Source organism: Lonchura striata, chromosome 1 (genome assembly GCF_046129695.1).
Source record: "Lonchura striata isolate bLonStr1 chromosome 1, bLonStr1.mat, whole genome shotgun sequence".
Lineage (NCBI taxonomy): Eukaryota > Metazoa > Chordata > Aves > Passeriformes > Estrildidae > Lonchura > Lonchura striata.
This window is the reverse complement of record NC_134603.1, coordinates 127,434,708-127,456,866: the sequence shown is the minus strand read 5'-3', so window position 1 is coordinate 127,456,866 and position 22,159 is coordinate 127,434,708. Positions and strand designations below refer to the sequence as shown.

The 22,159-nt window shown below is 40.7% G+C and overlaps 1 protein-coding gene across 1 annotated transcript in view; it reads right to left on the bottom strand.

The window, feature by feature from the left end:
- AGR3 (anterior gradient 3, protein disulphide isomerase family member) overlaps nt 1–22,159 on the bottom strand; it is a 160,052-nt gene that overhangs the window by 81,452 nt on the left and 56,441 nt on the right. The gene's annotated exons all lie outside the window — the stretch shown is intronic.

Here is a 22,159-nt window from a genome sequence, read left to right as displayed (position 1 = left end):
TAAACCTGGCTATCAACAGCTCATCCCAAGGAAAGCTCTATCACTGATGGAGGATACAACAATGTTCACAGGTTAGCCTGCTGGCCTGGCTCCCAGGCTAAAGATGGTGACACCACCCTCCGTTGTGTTGGATGTCTCCTTGATATTCTTCTGGCATTCAGTTTCAGCTTTACTCCTACTTCAGAACTGATAGGTGAAATTCCACTCCTCACATCTAATTCAAAAAAGTTCTGGAAGCCCTCTATCCCAGCTGAGTCTCATGGCAACTTTTCAGCCTCCAGACTCTGGCTGCCTGGGCTCCATATAAATGTTGTAAAAGAAACGAGGCCACTTGAACTTTAAAAATATTTTGTGGCTAGAACAAAAGTTGGGGAAGAGGAGAAAGAAATCATGGTTTTCTTTCATGCAGAAGACTTCTGAGTTGCTTACCAAAAACTGACTGCAGAACCAACACTTGATTTTTATTTGTAATATTTCCGATTTATAAGCAGCACTTGCTTAAAGCTGTTATGATGTACAACCACATAGCTATCATATAATTTTAAAAAAATGGAAGAAATCCTGAAAAAGAAAACGGGATGATGAGGTCATTTACCAAGGTCAATCAGAAGTTACTAACACCTGTTACCCCTGTAGCAAAGTCTTGTCTACAGTTTGAAGGGCTGCTGATTCCTCCTGGAATGGCCCCTTCGGTGAGTGAATGGCTGAAATTTCCAGAATTAGTTGCATATTTTGCTATCTGCTCTGTAATTACTGGAGAACTGTTCCTGGAGAACTGGCTACTGGATTTTTGTACACTTTGACAAGGTTTGACCACTTCATTTCTCTTAATAATGAAAAAAATACTAAAGAGAAAAAGAGAAATACTTGTGCATTTAGATTATATTTAGCAGCCAGCAAGAAATATAAAGACTTATTTACATATATGTAACAATCAAAGAGTCAAAATCCACATTGCCCTACCTTCAAATTACTTGATTTTATGATGTGTAGTCATGCAAAATAACATATGCTTCTCTTACCTTTCTCTGCCTCAAGACAATTCAAAAAAGGCTCTTGTTGTGTAGTCCTAGTCACTGCTAGGAAATCTTTTTCACAAAAAAACATTTTCTTGAGAGTCCATAGATTAAGAGGACATAAATGCACGAATGGGGAGGAAATACTAGAATAAAGCAGGAGCCATTTGGTGCAAAGTTTTTAAAGCCATTACTCCTGAACTTTTTAAAAGACATTATTCTGGAACTCTGTAATTTGTTGTTGTTACAGCTAGTTCAAAAAGTGTGAAAAAGATCATACAGTCAAAAAAAAAAAAAAAAAAAAAAAAAAAAAAAAAAAAAAGAGCTACTGTGCTATATGTTCCAAGCCATAAAACACCACTTCTACATAAAATCTAAAATCATTGATGTGACCCAGACGGATGACCTGGTGCTATCAGAAGAGTTTCTGCCAATATCTTTTGATGGCAAAAAAGGACTGAATAAAAACTGCACAGAAATTGAACTGACATGAACCAGGTTTTTTACATTACATGCCAGCTGCGCTCGGAGGAAACTGAGTCCTTTGTTCAACAGCAAGATGAAAAGAGTGCAGAGGGCTAACAATTCTTGTTAAAACCTGTTTTTCCTAGTTTATACTTCAGACTGGAAGCCATTCAACAGGTGCGAAATCTTGATATATTTAAGAAAACAATTGAGGAAGTGCCATGAAAATTTCAGCTTGAGTATATTAACTTTTGGTGTATCAATTTTGTTCCTAAAATTATTTTTTTAGTTTTATTATCCTAAAAATTGAGGTTTTTAAAAATGGTTTAGGGAGGAAACTTTTGAATTTCTATCCCATATTCAGCTCTTGACTTATGCTTAAATTGCATTGGGTATGATGGCAAAGTTCTTGGTGAGCCAGAATACTGCGTTAGCATAGTAGTGACTGAATGACAAAAAATACATATTTAATCACTGGTTCAGATGATTATGTGTGTTTTATGTGCTGTCATTTATTTGTATGTTAAATAACTCATCTGAAAATGTATGTCAAGAGCAGGATTTGGAGTGGAAGCCTCACTCAGAGATTTTCAAAAGATAAAAATGTGGCAACTTCACATCCAGCTATTGAAAGCAATGGGAACTTGAAGGGATAGGTGAAAATATTGTAGAATGTGCCATAGAAAGAAGACTAACAGCAAGGGAGAGCACAGGTGGTATGGAAAGAGTGTTTTGGTTTTCATCTGAGAGAGACTCTAACTAGAATGAGAGGCATACAAACTTTGGGATATCAACAAGACTTTTTAGAAAAATAATGAGAGGATATTTATTCCACAGCAGAGATGGAGGGAGCCCTTCCTGGTATTGCCAGTCAGAGCATTCACCTCAGTGCTGACAGCAGCAGATCAGGGAGGTGAATATAAGGCAATTGCTCCAATCAGTGCTCTCTCTCCAATCTGTATGAATTACTATTAATAAAACATGAAATGCCTTCAAGAATAGTATAGCCAAGAGCCTAGTGTCAAGTTGAAGCTTGCTCATTCTCATAAAAGGAGCTGATTTAGAAGAAATGGCATTTTCTAGCAGGAGCACTTTATAGAAGACCTCTCAGCCAGCTTTATTTTAAACACAAGACAGTCTCTGAAAATGGAAGAAGAAACAATCTTATCAGAAGAATCAAAATGTTTCTTTCCAAGAACAAACTTAATGGGTGTAATTCAACCAATATCAGCACATTTCAGATTAGATCTGCAGAACTGAACAGTCTCATTCCATAAAAAATTAACAATAGATGGAAAAAAAGCCTTTGCTTTCCATCAGCTTTCATATTGATGTTTTTCTTTCAGCATATCTCTTCAGCTTTGTCCCTTGGTTTCTCTGTTTCTTGTTTTACTCTTTTCTAGCTACAGTTTCTGTCTACAGAATGATATTTTTAAATGAAAACTTTATTAATCCATTTATGCAGTGCTTAACTCAGTAGCCCAGATTTCATCACTAGCAACAAATAAGAAATATATATGTATGTCTTGGCAATGCTCTGTCTGGCCAGACACTGTAAGGATGGAACTTGGTTGTATACATTTAATGCTTCTTGGCCTTAACTTGTAGTTCACCATTAGTTCTTTTCTCTGCTCTACCTGCTCTTCTATCTTCTAAGACTTCTTAGCTATCATCACAGTAAATACTGATGACTTTGTCATTAAAATCTGACAAAGGCTTGTGAAGACACGTTGATTTTATCTATGTCAGGAAAAACAACAGGGAGCACCAAATAATGAGAAACAAGGATCTGTTAAGGACTGAATCCACACAGCTGGCCTGAGTTTGAACATTCTCAGAGATCAAAAGTAGATAAAGAATCTGCCTGTTGGCATAAGAACAGGCCCAGATGCTTGAATCAAGAAAGAAGGGGCACCGTGGGTTGAGGCAGCCTAGGTGGAGATGGTTTATAGTAGCTGTTCTGAAACAAATATAAGATTTCAACTTCTGCTTGGTATAAATCAGACAAAAATGCTGTCGGAAAAGATCTGGAATCCTACAACTTGCTTTGATTCTTGTTTTCTTTTGTCATGTGAATACTTCTTAGCTGTCAAATATAATTTAATTTCCCCCTAGGAGGTAGATTCTATTTTATCAAAACCAGCTAACCTTTTCTGTAATTTTTGCACAACACAAAAAGCCATACAATGATGGCAGCTGAACCAATTTTGCAGAGTTGGAGAAGCTATATAAAAGTAAATCATCAATTAATTTTTATTATACAATCCTCTGTTAGCTTTACTCATGAATTTCAGCCCGAGAAGTGCCAAATCCCAACCTCATCTAGAACCATATCATTCACATGAAATCAGTAACAATAGCCTAACTTTCAAGCCTTGCTCATTTTGTCAGAAATCCAGTTTCCAGACTTATGACTTACATAGTTACATTATTTCAATGCCTTATTTCAATGCCTTCCTATGCCATTGGACTTGTGTCTCAGGTAGCACTTCAAAGAAGAAACATAATGTAAAAGTGATTCTGTATCTTCCACTGTCTCTGAAAACGTAAAAAGATCATGAAGAAAGTGTAAAACACTTCTTCATAGGCAATTACAAAATATGTGTTTAGCAAGTTTGGACTTGCATGCTCTGTGTAGTAAAACTTGGTAATGTGCTAAAAATATGTGGGACTGTGCCTCTTTTGCCAGTCTCTGTATATGTTTGGGGGGATGCTAATGGTAGGATGGGGTCAGAAAGTGCTAATGGTTGTATGGAGAAGCTTCTTCCCACTACTTTACAGTTCACCACGAATATGGAGCTGGTGAGAGGCCTAAACTCTATGGAACAAATGCATTACTCACTATAGATCTGGCTGGGAATATGCTGGAGAATTGCAAGTTTTGGCCACAGAGTTGCAAGTGAGACCCAGATACTAACTTGAGTAGGTATTATTTTTTTTAGTTTAGTTTCTGATGAAAAATTATTTGTGTCAGAAATATCCAAGACATGAATAAACCCACTTTTTTTTTTTTTCTACATGTTGTCAATTTGTGTCTCATTCTAATGGCACAAGAATAGACAAGTATTATGTCCATTCCCTCGTATCCATATGGAGACATTAGTCACTCTACTGGTCCTAATGCTTACCTAGCACTGAAAGCTGTGAGGTTTGTGACACCAGCTCTGTGAGTGCCTCAAGCTGACAGTCATCTTCTTCTCTGCTCACAGGCCCTCATGGCAATCTCTGAGCTCTAAATACACTCCCCAGAGGACTAAACAGCACTCGTTCTTCCCCTTTCCACTTTGTCTGAAGTGTTGAAGAGAGAAACCTGAACTAACCTACTGCTTCCTGTTCCCTGCCCAACACTTGATGTATTGAGGATGGAAAATCGGTTTTATGAAAGGCCGTTGGATTTCAGCTTTTGTTTTTGCTTACAAATTGGAACAGATGCTCCGAAATTTGAAATTCCTCATGTGGTAGAGGCAAAGGAGGCCAGTAAATAAGTAAAAGACAGTTTCCATTACAATGTGCAATATGGGTAATTACATTCTACTTAGGCAAAAAGTCAAACATTTAATCTTGAAACTGTAGAGCATTCATTTTGACATTTTTCAGGACCCGTTTCTGTTTTAGTCAAAGAAATTATAGTTGAAGTGGTCATGATAACAGGAAGCAGTTCTCTTTTACCAAATGGCTCCTTCAAAGCTTTTTTAATGAGTTCTGGTTATGTCACTTGGTAGTCTTGTTTTTGCCCTAGGCAGGAGGGAATAAACTGGCTCAATCTAACATAACAATGAAAGGGTACACAATGCCCATAAAGCTGCTTCAGAGCCATTATAGCAATAACAGGAAAGAGAGCAAACCCTCTGTTCTTCACCAAGATGAGTGGAAAGGTCTCCCCATTTTGAGAAAAAAGTCACCCGGTTCTGTTATTTCTTTGAAGTGCCGTAATTAGAAATGATCTGAAACAAGAAAATAAGTGTTCTGAATCTAGTAAAAAAATCATATCGCCTCTTTCTCTGGAAATCAGAAATACTTCATTGGTTTTTCTGGAAGTAACACCAACCATTGTTCAAAGAGTCTTCCTAGCCCAAATCAAGGCTTTTTGATATTTTTATAATGAAGTTTTAGAGCTAAAATAAAAACTGAAAGATGCTTATTTTCAGGATGAACTAGAATGAGTCTTGAGGGTTTAATTGGTGGTAACTTATGCTGCAAACTCATGCTTGAAACAGTGTTTATAAATATTCCACTTAATGTAAAAAAGTTATGAGTGATTATAGAAACCTGTCTGCAAAAAAAATATGCTATATGCCAGGAAATACAGATTCTCAGTACAACTGCAATGTGTATCCAGCTGTGTTAAAAATCTATATAGCAAAGATAATTAAAATATTATAAATTACCATTCAGAATTATTTGCTCCAGAGGTAGCCTGCTGACTCAAGTGCTACTGAAGCTCCTTTAAACTTATTTCTTAAAGGCACTGAATTTTTCTCCTAATAAAAGGACAAAGCCAATACCTAGAATGAAAAACTCATCAAAAGAGTACTTGCAGCTGATCCATAAACTGTCTAATACTACTTCAATGGAGAAATTTTAACTTTCCCACACATTCACAGTCTGTCTACTATACTCTAGAGCTACAGTATCCTACTAGGAGTATACGTCCACAAGAATTTAATCATATTCTGGTTTATTTACATCTGGCTTCCCCACACACATATATAAGCACATGTACATATCTATACATATTGAATGAAAGAGCAGCTAGCACTAACTGAAACATATCTGCAATATCTGCCAGCAACAGTAACAAGAGTTAACTACAGCTGAATACCAAAAAGGGATGAAACATTTTCTCATTCTGGCAAGCTGCACTTTTCCAGGATATTTGATAAGCAATATTATGCACCATAAACCACAGTCAAACAGAAACAATTGGTTTGATGACATATACCACATCTGGATCATAGGCAACTTGACAGTGTTTTTGCCTTGAGCCATAGCCATGTCAGCTTTAATGTGACATTTAGCATATTTAACCATGAACATATGACACGTCTTTAGAAACCCTTATTGTCTAAATAGCTTATTTTTACAGGCATAATTGTCAACAACAGTAAATAAAGTTCAGTGTGAAGTGACATTTCATAAGATCTTATCAGTTTTGTCCTGTGGCATTAGTTTAGCCCATGCTACAGAACAGGAGGCATATCCCAGATGGTATTTCTGAAGTCCTGCACATTGACATTATCTTTAATATTCAGTGCTAACTATAACAAGGAATGTGAACTTTCCCTGAAATTTCTGTCCTTTCTTTTCTTTTCTATTTTCCAGTCCTTTGGACAGCAACTTGCTGGGTAAAATCCCTGTGACTGCCATAACTTAGGGCCAGGAGCAGGGGGTTATGGCTTGGAAAAAAATCAGTAACTGTATATAATATCATTGCAATGTGTGGAGTAGCTGGAAAACATACCTGGTGATGATTAAATCTCTACCTCAGGAGTCCACACTTTGACATAAACCACTTTTTAAGTCGATTAATTCATTACCTTTAGGGACTTAAATGGGTTCTCTGAAGAGATTAGAAAATGCTATTTTTTTCAGTTTGTAGTGACATTGGATCTAAACTTAAAACACAGTATGAAGCTTCTGAGTTATTAAACCTCAAACTGTGCCGATAAAAGATGCAATTGTCACATATTTGGTTTTAGCATACTGGTATTCCTGTTTATCAGTTCAGGATGTACGACTCCATAGAAAATCATACTTTTCATATAATTCTCTTGCTAAATAATAGTATGAGAGTACCAAATCCAGACTCTGGCAAAATTTAGAATTTGATTCTGAGAAAAACTTAAAAGAAATCTGTAGTAGATAGGGACAGGCGAACGGAAGATTTCGGGATGTGACGGAAAGAAAGACCCCTTCCCCCTCTCACCCTGCAACATGTTATCCATTACCCCAAAGAATGTAACCACACCTAACCCAGTAGTTTTCCACTCCTGACTAACCCTAGAGACCCTACCAACCCCCCCTGACGTAGCAGAGTCCCCCAAGACTATTTAAACCCATGAGATAAGATAATAAATGCTTTCGACCGTCCACCACACTGGTGCCTGCGTGTGTCGTTGGCCCGAGTGGCCCAGGGGAGACTGGGCTGCCGTGCTGTTCCTTGAAACCAGGTCGCCTTGCCTTCCCCTGAAGGCAACATAACTGGTGCCGAAACCCGGGAATAATTCGCTCGGGTTGCGGGTGTCGCCTGGACAAGAGCAGCGGCCGGACCGGTGGAACCGTGTTCTCGGCAAGGGAGACGTCCCAGGACCCGCAATCATCATGGATGCCATTGCCAGGGTCGTAAGTGAAGTTCATAAGCAATGGGGAATTGAGTGTAAGCTCAAAGACTTTTATCTTGCTATAGCAAGGCTGCTTGAGCTTGGGGCAATTGAACGCCCTGTGGATGTTTTACATCCGGAGATATGGGAAAAATGCACAGCCGCGCTGGCCGAGGACACGAAATCCTCAGGCAGCGGCAAATGCCTTAAGGCGTGGGGAAAAGTAGAGAAAGCCCTGCGCAGAGCAATAGAAGAGCAGGAGACATGGAGCGCAGCGCGTACGTGTTTATTGGTTACACCCAAGCTAGGGGTAGGAGCGGCAACGCAAACCGCCCCTGAAGGTGACCCGCCCGGGAGCGGGGATCCGGGGGGGGCCGGCGCGTCGCCCCCCTCCCCGGCCCGGGGCCCGGGGCCCCCCACGGAAACCTCCCAAAGATCCGCGGCTTCCCCATCCGCCCCGCCACCGCCGGTCGGTGACCCGGTACCGGAGGTGCAGCAGCGCGCAGAGCTCTGTCGGCGGGGACTGGCGGGGGAAGCCAGAGCCGCGGGAGCCGCGGCTCGGGAGGGGATGCTGCCCACGCTGCGTCCATACCCCTTTGAAAATGGCGCCGGCAGCCAAGGGGAGGGGCGGGGCGCGGGCAGTCTCGGCGCGAAGAGCCCAGAGGCGCGGAGTTTCGCTAATGCGCGTGTGCGGGAGAAAGAGGAGGAGAGCGGCAGAGGGCTCGGAGCCGATCGGCAGCCGCGCCTGACGCCGCCACCATATAAGGGAGAAACACCCCCCTGCAGGAGGCAGGGCGAGCCCGGGGGGCGGCAGCGGCGCCACCCCCGGGGGGAGGAGCGGGGTCGGAGCCGCGCAAAACGGCACCGAGCCCCGGAAGTGCGCTGGCACTCGACTTCCGACTCTGAGTCCAGCAGCAGCTCCGGCAGCTCGGAAGAGCTGCCGGGAGCCGGCTGGGACTCTGAGACGAAGAGAATAGAGCCAATGCAATTTAAAACAAAACCAAGTAAAGCTTTAAGCCGCACCGAAAAGCAGCCACAATACAAACCAGCCCAGTTTACCGACTGGGGAGAAATAAAAATAGCCTGCGCTGAGCTGTCCCCAGCTGGCATGGCAGCCCGCCGCGGCGCCTCCACCCCAAGCACGCCCGAGAGGAGCCTGTTTGGGGCTGCGGGAGGAAGGGGCATCTGGCCAAGAAATGCAGGTCCCGGACCCAAGGAAACGGGAGAGGGAGGGGGCGTGCGGGCTGCACCCAGCCTCCTCCCGCTGCAAATGCAAGGCAGCCCATCTATGCCAACCCCCAGTGGGACGGGGCGCCCTTATACCCCATACCCCCACGGGAGGCAGCCAGCTTCGTACCCTCGCCAGCGAATTTCGCAACACAGCCTGCGGTACCTTCGTACCCACTACCGCCGCAAACAGCGCCTGTGCCGCAGGGTCAGCAGGGGACGCCCCAGAACGGGACCCCTGGGTGGCCCTGGCCATGAAAATAGGGAAGGAGCCACCGAAGGTGTGGGGGACGTGCCGCCTTTATGGCAGTCAGGACCCCCATGTCATAGGGCTTCAGTTTTGGGCAGACACAGGAGCAGACTGCTCGATTTTTCCCCAAGCACTGTGGCCCCGACACTGGCAATGCAAAGAAGTCCCCCCAGTAAACGGAGTGGGAGGGCCGTCCCGAGCTTGGAAAAGCACCCAATTAGTAGCCATAACGCTTCATACAAAAAAGGGACCAGAACAAACAGTAGCAATCCACCCCTACATTTTGCAAAACTCTCCACCCCTGATGGGAAGGGACATCCTTGCTATGTTAGGAATCAGGATTACAAATTTATAATAAGGGCCACTGCCGTACACCCACTGCTGCCAATCAAACTGACTTGGAAATCACCAGACCCCGTATGGGTCGAGCAGTAGCCCCTGTCAAAGCCTCGAATAGCAGCCTTGCTAGAACTGGTCGACCTCGAGCTGCAAAAGGGTCACATAGAACCCTCCACCAGCCCGTGGAACACCCCTGTGTTTATATACTAGAAACTACCTTTCTAACCCTAAACGAAACCAAACCGAACCTGACTAACTCCTGTTGGCTTTGTTATGATGTTAAACCCCCTTTCTACGAAGGCATTGCTTTAGACACCCCCTTCAGTTACTCCACAGCCAGTGCCCCCCACCAGTGCAGATGGGACACTCCCCGCAGAGGAATCACCCTGAGTCAAATCACAGGACAAGGCAAATGTTTTGGCAATGCAACTTTAGCAAAGCAGAAAGGCAACTTCTGCACTAAAGTTGTCAAGCCCAACAGAAAGATCGGTAAGTGGGTGGTCCCATCCGCATCTGGAATGTAAGTTTGCCAGCGATCCGGAGTGAGTCCTTGTGTGTTCCTTGCCAAATTTAATGACTCTATTAACTTCTGTGTCCAAGTTCTGATTGTTCCTAGGGTCCTATACCACTCAGATGAAGAAGTGTACCACCTTTTCGAAGAACCTGACAGACTGCACAAAAGAGAAATAATCACAGGTATAACTATCGCAATGCTGCTCGGCCTGGGAGCAGCTAGTACAGCCACAGGTGTCTCAGCCATCGCAACCCAACAGCACGGACTCTCTCAGCTGCAAATGACCATCGATGAAGACCTGCAGAGGATCGAAAAATCCATCTCCTATCTAGAGAAATCAGTCTCTTCGCTTTCAGAAGTAGTTTTACAGAATAGGCGAGGACTGGACCTCTTGTTCATGCAACAAGGAGGACTGTGTGCAGCTTTGAAAGAGGAATGCTGCTTTTATGCAGATCATACAGGAGTCGTTAAAGACTCTATGGCAGAACTCCGAGATAGACTGGCTCAAAGAAAGAGAGACAAGGAAACCCAGCAGAGCTGGTTCGAATCCTGGTTCAATCAATCACCTTGGCTCACCACTTTAATTTCTGCCCTGGTAGGTCCACTGGCAATACTGCTTTTAGCTGTTACCATAGGACCATGCCTGCTGAACAAGCTAGTCTTGTTTGTTCAGGCCCGTCTAGAACGGGCAAACATTCTGTTTGTAGGCCAGCAACAAATGCTGTAAACCAAAAAGTGCGAACACAGTCAGCTGCAAAAAGCCCTCGAAACTCACCTTGCGAGATTTACTCAGGTTTACCAAAAACCCTTTTTTCCTTACCAAGTTACAAGTTTGTACCTCACTCCAGTGCCTATATCTACGACTACCTCATGTTACTTATGAAAAGGAGGGGGGAGATGTAGTAGATAGGGACAGGCGAACGGAAGATTTCGGGATGTGACGGAAAGAAAGACCCCTTCCCCCTCTCACCCTGCAACATGTTATCCATTACCCCAAAGAATGTAACCACACCTAACCCAGTAGTTTTCCACTCCTGACTAACCCTAGAGACCCTACCAACCCCCCCTGACGTAGCAGAGTCCCCCAAGACTATTTAAACCCATGAGATAAGATAATAAATGCTTTCGACCGTCCACCACACTGGTGCCTGCGTGTGTCGTTGGCCCGAGTGGCCCAGGGGAGACTGGGCTGCCGTGCTGTTCCTTGAAACCAGGTCGCCTTGCCTTCCCCTGAAGGCAACAGAAATCTGTTTATTTCTTCAGTGTTTATCTTGGTAGGTTTCAATCTCCAGTCTTGGAACATCTACTGGATATGGGTGAATTCTCCCAGTTCTGTGACTAAAACTCCTATGACATCTTATAAAGCTTAATTTTTCCAATTCTATTTGTTTGTACAGACCACATATGAAAACATTTCCCATCCTTACATCTGTAGTGTTGTAGAAAACAGAAATAAGGTGATATTGTCCACTCACGAACACATATTTTTTCTTTTTAATTACATATATATTTTTAAGATATACATGTATGTATATATATACACATGCATACACATATCTAAGATCAGAAACCATTATTTATTTATGACTGTATGAGCAAAAATTCAGCTAAGTTAACATTCAAAATCAAGAAAGACTATGAAGTTGCATGTGATACACACTTTGGGTTTTTGAATGAAATTTTGAGCACTGAGGTTCAGAACCTTTTAGGACTAAGCCATTTGGCATATGTCAGCTCTGTGATTGATATTTTACATCTTAATTCTGCCTTTTAGGAAGACTGATCATTTTGGCAATAGTCATTAGAACTGAAAGTAGTTTTACATGTGTATGCCACGTGTATTGGTATTCAGGAGCTGGCAAAGGCAGAGGAACAAGCCCTCCCTCGTTTCTCACTAAAATGAGCTATATCTTTATTAGAAAGAGAAGTGCTTAAGCCAGCAAATGATGTAGTGATAAAGATTTAGGGATCTACATCTTCTTAATCAAAACCATACTTGGTTACATAGGTTGAGTTTTATGTAAACGAAAAAGGTATATGAGGGGGGGAATGTATGTGAATACCTCTCTCTCTCTCTCTCTCTCTCTCTCTCTCTATATATATATATATATATATATATATATAAAATACCTCTGTTTAGTGAACATCTTTGACAGACCCTTTATTGCAATATGCACCAGACCTTAATGCAGATACCACCAAAAACAAATGGTTAGCAGAAACAAAATATCTTGTCATCCTCATGCCTGTGATGTCTGCATTAAAAATGAAATGCTACTGCACAGATTTTATTTTTATGGAGACTAAAATTCTTGCCTGTCCTTATGCGATAGAATAGCAGGATAACATGCATAGCAGTAGCAGTTGCAGCTGATAAAAGTGTTAACATGCTGATATTGTCAAGATTGTCTCTATGTCATGCTTTGTGTGGCTCAGAAATTAATCTTTCAATAAATCCACTAGTTGATATACCTTAAGCATATATGATTTCATACAGAATTATTTTTCTGATATCCTGCCAAAACTTCATCTGCTGTTGTAGAAACTTATTTTTTCATTTAGTCACTGGAAGATTTGTTAGATTTCTTCTGCCATGTGAATTTTGAGATCTTATCATCAATGACCAGATGATGACCTCTTTGTTCACAGGCTTTGGCTTGCTCTTTGCTGTTCCTCCTGTTTAGATCAGCAGACCCACTGGAGTCCAGCTTCACAAAGACAGCAAAAGTGGTAATTATTAGTTATTCACATTTTTAAATTAATATCTGCATTCTCCCTTCTCCTCAAGCTTCTTTGTATACATGGGGTGGATTAGGAATTTGTTGAATGGTCACATCCAGAGAGTAATGATCAAGGGGTGAAAGTGTCAGTGGGCATCAGTGATGAGTAGTGACCCTCAAGGGTCTGTATGAGGTCCAGTGTTTTCTTCAATAATGACATAGACAGAGGGACTGAGTGCAGCCTCAGCAAATTTGCAGATGACATCAAGCTGAGTGGTGCTGTTGATATACCTGAAGGATGGAATGCCATCTAGAAGGGCCTAGACAGGCTTCAGAAGTGAGCACATGGGAATCATACGTGGTTTAACAAGACCAAATGCAAGGTGCTCTAGCTGGGCTGAGGCAATCTCTGGTATTAACACAGGCTGGGGGATGAATGGGTGAAAAGCAACCCTGATGAGAAGGACTTGGAGGTGCTGGTGGATGAGAGGATGGACATGAACCAAAAATGTGCACTCACAGCACAGAAAGCCATGTCCTGAGCTCCATCCAAAGCAGCATGGGCAGAAGGTGAGGGAGGGGATTCTGTCCCTCTGCTCTGCTCTAGTGAGAGCCCACCTGCAGTGCTGTGTCCAGCTCTGGGGTCCCAGAACAGGAAGGACATTGAGCAGTTGGATTGTATCCAGAAGTGGGACAAAAGCTGAAAGGAATGGAGCACCTCTCCTGCAGGGAAAGGCTGAGAGAATTGGGATTATCCAGCATGGGAAAGAGAAGGCTTTGGGGTGACTTAATTGTGGCCTTCCAGTACCTAAAAGGAACTTACAAGTAAAGATGGCAAAAGGCCATTTACAAGGGCTTGTAGTGACAGGAAAAGGAGGAATGTCTTTAATCTGAGAGTAAGTTTAGATTAATAGTAAGAAAAAATTCTTTATTGTGAGGGTGGTGAGGCAGTGGAACAGGTTGCCCCATCCCTGGCAGTGTTCTAGGCAAGGCTGGACAGGGCTCTGAGCAATCTGGTCTACTTGAAGGTGTCCCTGCCTCTGCCAGGGGGCTTGGAACTAGATGATCTTCAAGGTCCACCATAAACACAAACCATTCTTTGATTCTATGATATAGATCTTTGGAATAACCCTTTAACCTGCATCTTTCTAAGTAGTTCTGACCAGTGCTTCTTTGAAGCTTTTTGAAGCAGTAAAGCTAAAATGTGCCAACACAGCTGTGGAAGAGGCAAGGCTTAATGATCATGATAACATATTCCGACCTGATGAAAAGGGTTTTTTTCCTGTAGAATACAGAGGAGAAAATAATTCTGCTAAGTAAGTATATTTCCTCTGTTATTCTTGAACCAGATGACCAGATATCTGTGGTACGCTTTAATTTTACAAACACTATATAAACACTATTGTTTAAAAAGTATGATACATTTTACAGTTCTAAAGTGTTCTGAGGTTTGATTTATTTATTTTTAGTTTATTCATGAAATACATAATTAAGTTTTGAATAATGAAAAACCTGAAGTTTCCCAGGCACAGCTTTGTGCTAAAACTGAATTTAAATCAAAAGAACTGAGATTTCTTATATGGTTTGATGTCTTTAACATGTTTGTGTTGAGAGAACCAAGTATGGAAAATCAGATCTAGCTGATATAACAGAGTAAAAAAGAGCAGTCTTTAATCTTTTACACAAGATTTTACAAGTCTCCAAACTGTCATCTAATGGCAGGTTTTTTGTTCCATGATATATATTACCTGTAAATATGATATCTGATGCACCACTTAATAATACTTATGTACTGGGAACAATTACTTTCCATAATAGCAGATAGCAGTAGTGGATATTAAATAAGAGTATATATGCTGCAAATTATTTCTCTTTTCTTCATAGAGATTTTATTGATGTTTCTTTGTGAAAGATTTCTTGATAAAATTGTGAACATTTTCAGAGTGCTGAGACATCTGTGAGTTGATCAGGACCTTGCAAAGTATCTGCTAAAGCAAGAGGAAGCCTCAGTCATGAACAGTTAGCAAAATAAAGTTGGGATAAATGATTCCTCCAACCACATACTTATATTAAAAAAGAAAAAAAAAAGGAGAATTGAAAATTTATTACTAGATCAAAAGGTCAAAAACTGACTAAGTCAGTCATTTTCAAAAAGGATAAAAGGATTTAAATATTTTACAAAAATAAAAACTGATGGACTAGAGGGAGAATCAAAGGACACGCTTATATGGCAGAAGACACTTTTGGCAGTTAGACCATTCGAGATCAAAGGAAGTTGGTGTGGGATGGAGAAAAAAGAGAGATTGTAAGCAAAGTCATGCGCTCTGATTTCAACCGAGCTCCTAGGAGGACAGCAGATGCTCAGGAGCAGTTACCCACAGGAGTGATCACAGCGTGGAGCTTGGGACCCGATGTGCCTCGGGTACTGCACAGCCCCTCCCCGGCACTGGGGCTGCCTCCAGCTCACAGGGACACAGGCTAAACTGGCAGGAACAGAGCTCCAAAGCTGCAATCTGAAGAAAGGAAAATTTGCTTCACTGACCTTCCCATCCCCACCGCACTTCAGTTTTCCAGGTTTACAGTGAGGATAATGATGTTTGCACAGCAGCATAAATAAAAGGACAAAAATGGTACTGGCTGAGAATCTCTGCCTCAGTATATAGCAAAAGGCCCACAAGGAAGGATTTGGCTTTGTATTGTATGTGTGGTTTCTGTCTTAGTTTGCAAGAACATTTGAGCATTTTGTTGTACACCTTTTATTTTCTATTTTGACTAATGATAGAACTTAAACTTATATTAACAACTTATCTATACTTCCTTTATTTATGTGTTTCAGGTATGTTCCTTAATTTTCTTTGTCCTGTTTTCCCAAAAACATTTGTTTTCCTTTCTGGAAGTATATGTCCATGAAAGAAACAATAAAGTAATTTACTCTTTACAATTAACTTGCTTTATTACATCATCTCTGTGTGTTGTATATCTCTTTCTGTAATTATATTAATTTTAAATTGTTGATATTATAAGGATAAATCAAATTAATATAAACAGTCAAACAGCAGATTTCAAAAGAGGATTAATTTAATGTAAATTTATTTTTTGAGATATTTTGTCACCCTTATTTAGCCTTAGGTTTTATTTCAATTAGTAAATCATTCTTTACAAGTGACTTAATATTTGTCTTTTAGAAAAGGACTGATAGTTTCTTTGAATATTCATGCTGTTTTAAACTGAGAGATGTTAATCTTTTTTTGTCATTGATTTTCTTTTCATTGAATATTAAGACTTGCTGAAAAATTAGTTTTCTATCAGTAAGGCTTTCTAACAAAAATATTAAGTTTTCTGTAAGACATTATGGAAATATATTTTATAGGATAAAATGGTCATACAGGAAATATTCTCAAGAGCAAGGAGTAACCCAACTAGATTAAATAATGAAACAGTTTTTTCAAAATAAAGACTTGGACCTGGAGGAAAGTATGGCTGATAATTTTTACTTTATTTAAGTTGCTGGGGTTATAACTAAGGATAAAATTTCTATGAGCATATTTTTTATTTTCTCACATTAATAATTTTTTTCACTATCCACCATGTTTTGTTGCAACATGTTCATAACTTCTTATTTTTATGGATAGGCATTATGGGGAATACTCTCATGAGGTCAATTTCCAGTTAAAATGACAAAAGAAATATCTTTCAACATACCTACCAAGTATTAGTCATTGAGCTGCATAAAACTGCAAGCCCACGCTCTGACTGTAGTAAAGAATGAGGAAATTAAATGTTAAGAAATTTCCCAAACCTTAGTATAAGAAAACATTCCTGTCTTAGTTTAATTCTTGTAATCTCCCCACATCTCCCTTCTTTGCTGAAAATCACACCACGAGTTTTCCTGCTGTTCAGTTGCTTTGGCACTACATCTCTCTGCCTCTGAGGACCATCTCATTGACCTACTGGCTTTTGCCAAATGAAGCTCCTTTCCCAACTAATTTGGCTTTAGGAAGAGTTAAATTGCCCTAATTTCCTATTTTTCCATCTTTTTTCATCATTCTTCTGCTGTGAACAAAATATTGTAACCTGCCTAGGGTAAGCCAGAGCAAATAAGGTATTAATAAATAAGTCAGGATTAATAAATTTCCCCAGGCTGCTTGCAGAGAGAAGCACAGCAAGCCTGAATTCTGCAGAGGGTGAGAGGGGCAGTGATGCCCTCCTAAAGCCCGGCTCCAAGCCTCTGGTGTCACCCCTGAGACACAGCACAGTGCCCTTGGCCCAAATCCCCCACACTGAAGCACCCAAGAGGAGCTGCTGGCTCCTGCAGTCCGGGGCTTCATGGACAGCAGCGTGCAGGAGCTACACCTCATTTCTGGCACGTGGGAACATACCACAAAAGGAAGCTCTTTGAGAAGAGTGGGGTTTAATCAGCTTTAAATCAGTATGAATCCGTTACAAATGGAAAGTCTTATTCAGACTGATGCAATCTCCCTCATTACATAAAAGTGTATCCCTGCCTACCTTGGGATGTTATTTTATCTGTTCTGTCCCTCTGTGTAACCCAAAATTTGTGTAAATAATAGAGAAATCAGACAATATTCTGTGTTCAAAAACTATATGCATAAATACGAATATACACATGTGGTTTTAATGCCTAGAACTACACACTTGTGGGATATTTCATACATTTACTTCACAACAAGATTGGAGCTATATTGTCTGCTTTCTGATATTTCTTACCTTTAAATGCAAAATAATTGTGGGTCTGTGTATTTTATATACTTCCCCATCACTTTTGTTTGTATTGATATGATGTAGCCATCACAATTAAGCTGATAATTGCCTACTTAACCTTTACTTTCAGTTCTATAACTTTACATTATGGGGACAACATCAAGGAAATTAAGTAATTTTGTTATTTCATTTGTGTAATTGAGTTTGTCTGTATTATGGCTGAAACAGAATACAAACCTGAGTGGAGAGGACTAAACTATGCTTGCAGATTTAGTGTTAGACAGAATGTTTTTTGAAGCATAAATTAATTTTATACTAAGACTACTGGGTAAAATGATGTTCCTTACCCCTCTGAGCAAGGAGTATCTTGTGCTTCCTCTCAGCCAAGTGACTGTGTGCTTGACTCACTGCGGCTCTCCTGTGCTACTTCACCCACCATCCTCTGGGCAGCAGCCCAAAGTTTCCATGATTTTTTCCTTTGTAGCTCTTTGAGGTGCTGACGCATGTTCAGAGAAAGGCAGCGCAGCTGGTGAAGGTTCTGGAGCTCAAGGCTGGCAGGAAGCAGCCTGGGCTCAGGGGAGCCCCTGCCACTTCCTACAACTGCCTGAAAGAAGGCTGCAGAGAGGTGGGGGTCAGTGTCTTCTTCCAGGTAAGAAGTGACAGGACAAGAGGAAGTAGTCTCAAGTTGCACCAGGGGTGGTTTAGATTGGATACCAGCAAAAATTTCTTCACAGGAAGGATTATCAGGCCCTGGAAAAGGCTGCCCATGGGAAGTGGTTGAGTTGCCATCTCTGGAGATATTTAAAGACGTGTAGATGTGGCACATTGGCAGTGCGGGGTAAATAGTTGGACTCAATGATATTAGAGATCCTTTACAGCTGAAATGATTTTATGATTCTATAATCTTCAAACATTCACATGGTTTTAGAAAGCAAAAATTATTGTTTCATATTAGACATGTTAGAACACAATCCTGGACGAATAGCCATTGGATTTGAAATGGAGTAGCATTGATTAGTGATGTCAAACCTTTTCAGCATCTGTTGCCAAATTTTCTTTAAAAAGCACTGTATCTCACTGACAGTAATGCCCACTCAAATCTGTCAGTGCAAAACTTGGCATCGGTACAAACACTTTGTGATCATTGGCTTAGACAATGGAAAAGCCCTTTGTAATTTGAGCTGCCTGTTGAATGTGTGTTATACCATACTGCTAGCCAGGCTGCCATCATCCTTCTAAAGGATTATTTTGCTTTCAAAATTGCTACACTAACACAAAGAATTTAGCTCAAAATAAATATATGATGTCTACTATGTTTTTCCCTGCTTGTAGAGGATAAAAAAGCTCTTAAGCTTCAAATTATTCTGTACATCCTATCTTCAGCCCAAGAGTTACACTTTTCACTTGCCTCAGAAGAATATGGACAAAATTGTACATGAGCCTGTAAGGAATAATTTTTCCTCCATGTAAATTTCTTACTGACTTCAGTTAGTCTGAGAATATTTCATGCTTTTAAGCATGATAATTCTCATGCAGTCCAAAATTGCTTTCTTAGTTGACACTCATCCTTAATGAGAACAAGGATTGGCTTAGAAGACTTAATTTGCAGACAGTATTGCAAAAGACACTTGAATGGGAAGGATGTTACATTGCCTAGCAATAGATCTTTGTAGCTGAGTTCCAATTATTTGTTTATGCATTCTGAGGTCTTGTTTGTCCTTTTTGTTTTGTTTTGTTTTGAATGCAGACATACACTAAGCCTTATTCTGCCTTTCAGTGTTTTTGTAGTGCTTTATGACTGATCTATTTATGCATACTTGCTATTTTGGTTCCTTGTCCTCTAAGTGTATGCAGTATATTTACATTAGTGTACTTGTTACATTTTTGACTGCTGAACCGTTCACCTAAAAGCAGGATGTGAATGGAGGATACAGATGAAATGCTGTCCTTCTCCCTACAGTGATAGAAGGGTAAGGTTAAAGGATTGGCCAAATCTGCTCATGAATATGTGTGATTCCAGTGTAGTGTGAGTCCAAAGAGACACACAAAAAGGTGTGCATTTCATTTAGAAATGAATCTTTAAAAATACTTGAATTAGTGTTGAATTCAGGGACAATATAGTGAGTCAAAATCAGAGCACAGCCCCTTCATTTCAAGAAAAGTGACAAGTGTCGTCCCATGTACAAACCATTAGAGTCATGGTGCATGATCTGGATTAATTATTTTGCACCCTTCCCTTCCCTTCCCTTCCCTTCCCTTCCCTTCCCTTCCCTTCCCTTCCCTTCCCTTCCCTTCCCTTCCCTTCCCTTCCCTTCCCTTCCCTTCCCTTCCCTTCCCTTCCCTTCCCTTCCCTTCCCTTCCCTTCCCTTCCCTTCCCTTCCCTTCCCTTCCCTTCCCTTCCCTTCCCTTCCCTTCCCTTCCCTTCCCTTCCCTTCCCTTCCCTTCCCTTCCCTTCCCTTCCCTTCCCTTCCCTTCCCTTCCCTTCCCTTCCCTTCCCTTCCCTTCCCTTCCCTTCCCTTCCCTTCCCTTCCCTTCCCTTCCCTTCCCTTCCCTTCCCTTCCCTTCCCTTGACATTTTCCCAAACCATTCCCTCCACTTATGCATTAACTGTGAAGGACATGGTCAGTCACAAGACATGACAAAACCTAACCACAGAGGGAAATCAAGGAACTCTGTCCAGCCATCACTGCTCTGAATTTTGACACAAGAGCTATGTTACACAGGAGTTTGTGATACCACATCAGAAGGCAATGAATGTGCTGGTAGGTGATTTAATGCCATCACAGCAGTAAGTGCCCAAGAAAGCAATGAAAATCTGAGAAATGGGGCTTCAAGGGTACTGCTATGCCGATTAGCTCTTCTGTATTCTTTTTGGAGCTGCCTACAGATTTTTCATTCTAGCTCAGTTGAGGGATGAGGTTGAACATATAATAATTTCTGTATTGTAAATTCAGACAGCCAAAAGAACAGATATTTTTTCCCTTTTATTTTTTAAGTACAAAGACTAAACACTTGCCTTCTTAGAGGTGTGTGAGCATCTACTACTTTTCCCACAGATACTCTGCGAGGAACTAGGAAGCCAAGTGGAGTAGATTTACTGCTCTTTGTTGTTAGACTGAAAGTATAATTTTGCATTTAGTTTTTAAAAGGCAACAATTGCCTAAAGTGGTAGGAGAGCCAGTATTTTAGAGATAGTTAAGACAATACAAACATTCCACACACAGTTGATTAAATGAAAAGCAACATTAAATAACACTCTATCTATAGTACATATTTCATTCATTGCACAGACCTGGCCGGGGGCTTGTTTAAAAAAGCACCAGATGTTTCTCTAAGAAATGTATTTGTCTTTGTGTGATGACAGATGCTCTTTGAAATCACAAAGTATGTAATAGCAGAGTTTGCCATTTGAAATCAGGAAATTCAATTTGTTTTCTCAGAGGCATGACTGAAGGGCAAAGCCCAGGAAGAATTGCTGTATAAACTAATGCTTTTCAACATTTTGTACTTGTCTTGCTACTTTGAAGCTCATTTCCAACACTGTTTCAAACAGAAATGGGAAAATCAGCTTCCAAATATGAGACCTCTTCCATCAGGTATTTTTTCTCTGAACTTTCTTAGTGTGTTGGTTTACTTAAACTCAAGTTTACCTTTTGTATTAGTCACCTCACATGATCAGTAGTCTGGGCTATGAATTAATGGAATGGCTCATAGGGAAAAAACATATTCAGTAGAAACTAATTAAATAGAGGAAATTTCTTTATACTGTGCAACATGTCCTCTCAGTAATTCTTACAATATTTGAAATGGAAATGACGACATGCAGCAAAAGATAAACTCATGTCTAAAATTGATAACAGATTGATTTTCTTTCAAGGTTTTTAAAAACCTTGGCATTCAGACTGGCATTAAAAAAAATCACCATTGTGATGAGCCCTGTATGTGGGTTCATGGCAATGTATTAATAATCCAGAGAAAGTGACAAGCAAGTAGAAATAGGAATTTGACTGAAAATAAGTTTTCAACCAGACAGGGATCAAAAATTGAGAAGAGAAAGAAGGTCCAAATTTTCTGTTTGGGTTTCTGTTACAAACCCATAACTTCTGCCTCATTCATCATGAAGTTTGTTGGTTCCAGGTTCAAAACCTGGAAGATTTTCATGGTCCTTAGCTCATTAGTGGTATGGGATACAAACTGTGTAAAAAACCCCTATGGCCTCAGCAAAAGTTGAAGCATACATTTTAGGTTACGCATCCTTAAAAATACAAAGCAGTGGTTTAAATACTGTCTCATAATATGTATGTCCTGCAACATGTCTGAATATGCAGAACATAATTCTTGTCACAATGAGAGCAGCAGAGTTGTTTCAGGCTATTGCAATTTAAGTCTAGATTACTTTGAAGTGTCTAAGACCATTTTTTAAAGCTTTTTTTTCAGTCTTTCAGTGGTCTCAGTGATAAGAATTTGTTTTGGAATAAGCTCTGAAAAAATGTCAAACTCCTTTTGCTAAGAAATAATTTTTCTTGTAAGATATTTGGCAACCACTGGTTTGAAGTAAAAATAGCACAAACCCCCAATTTTTTGAC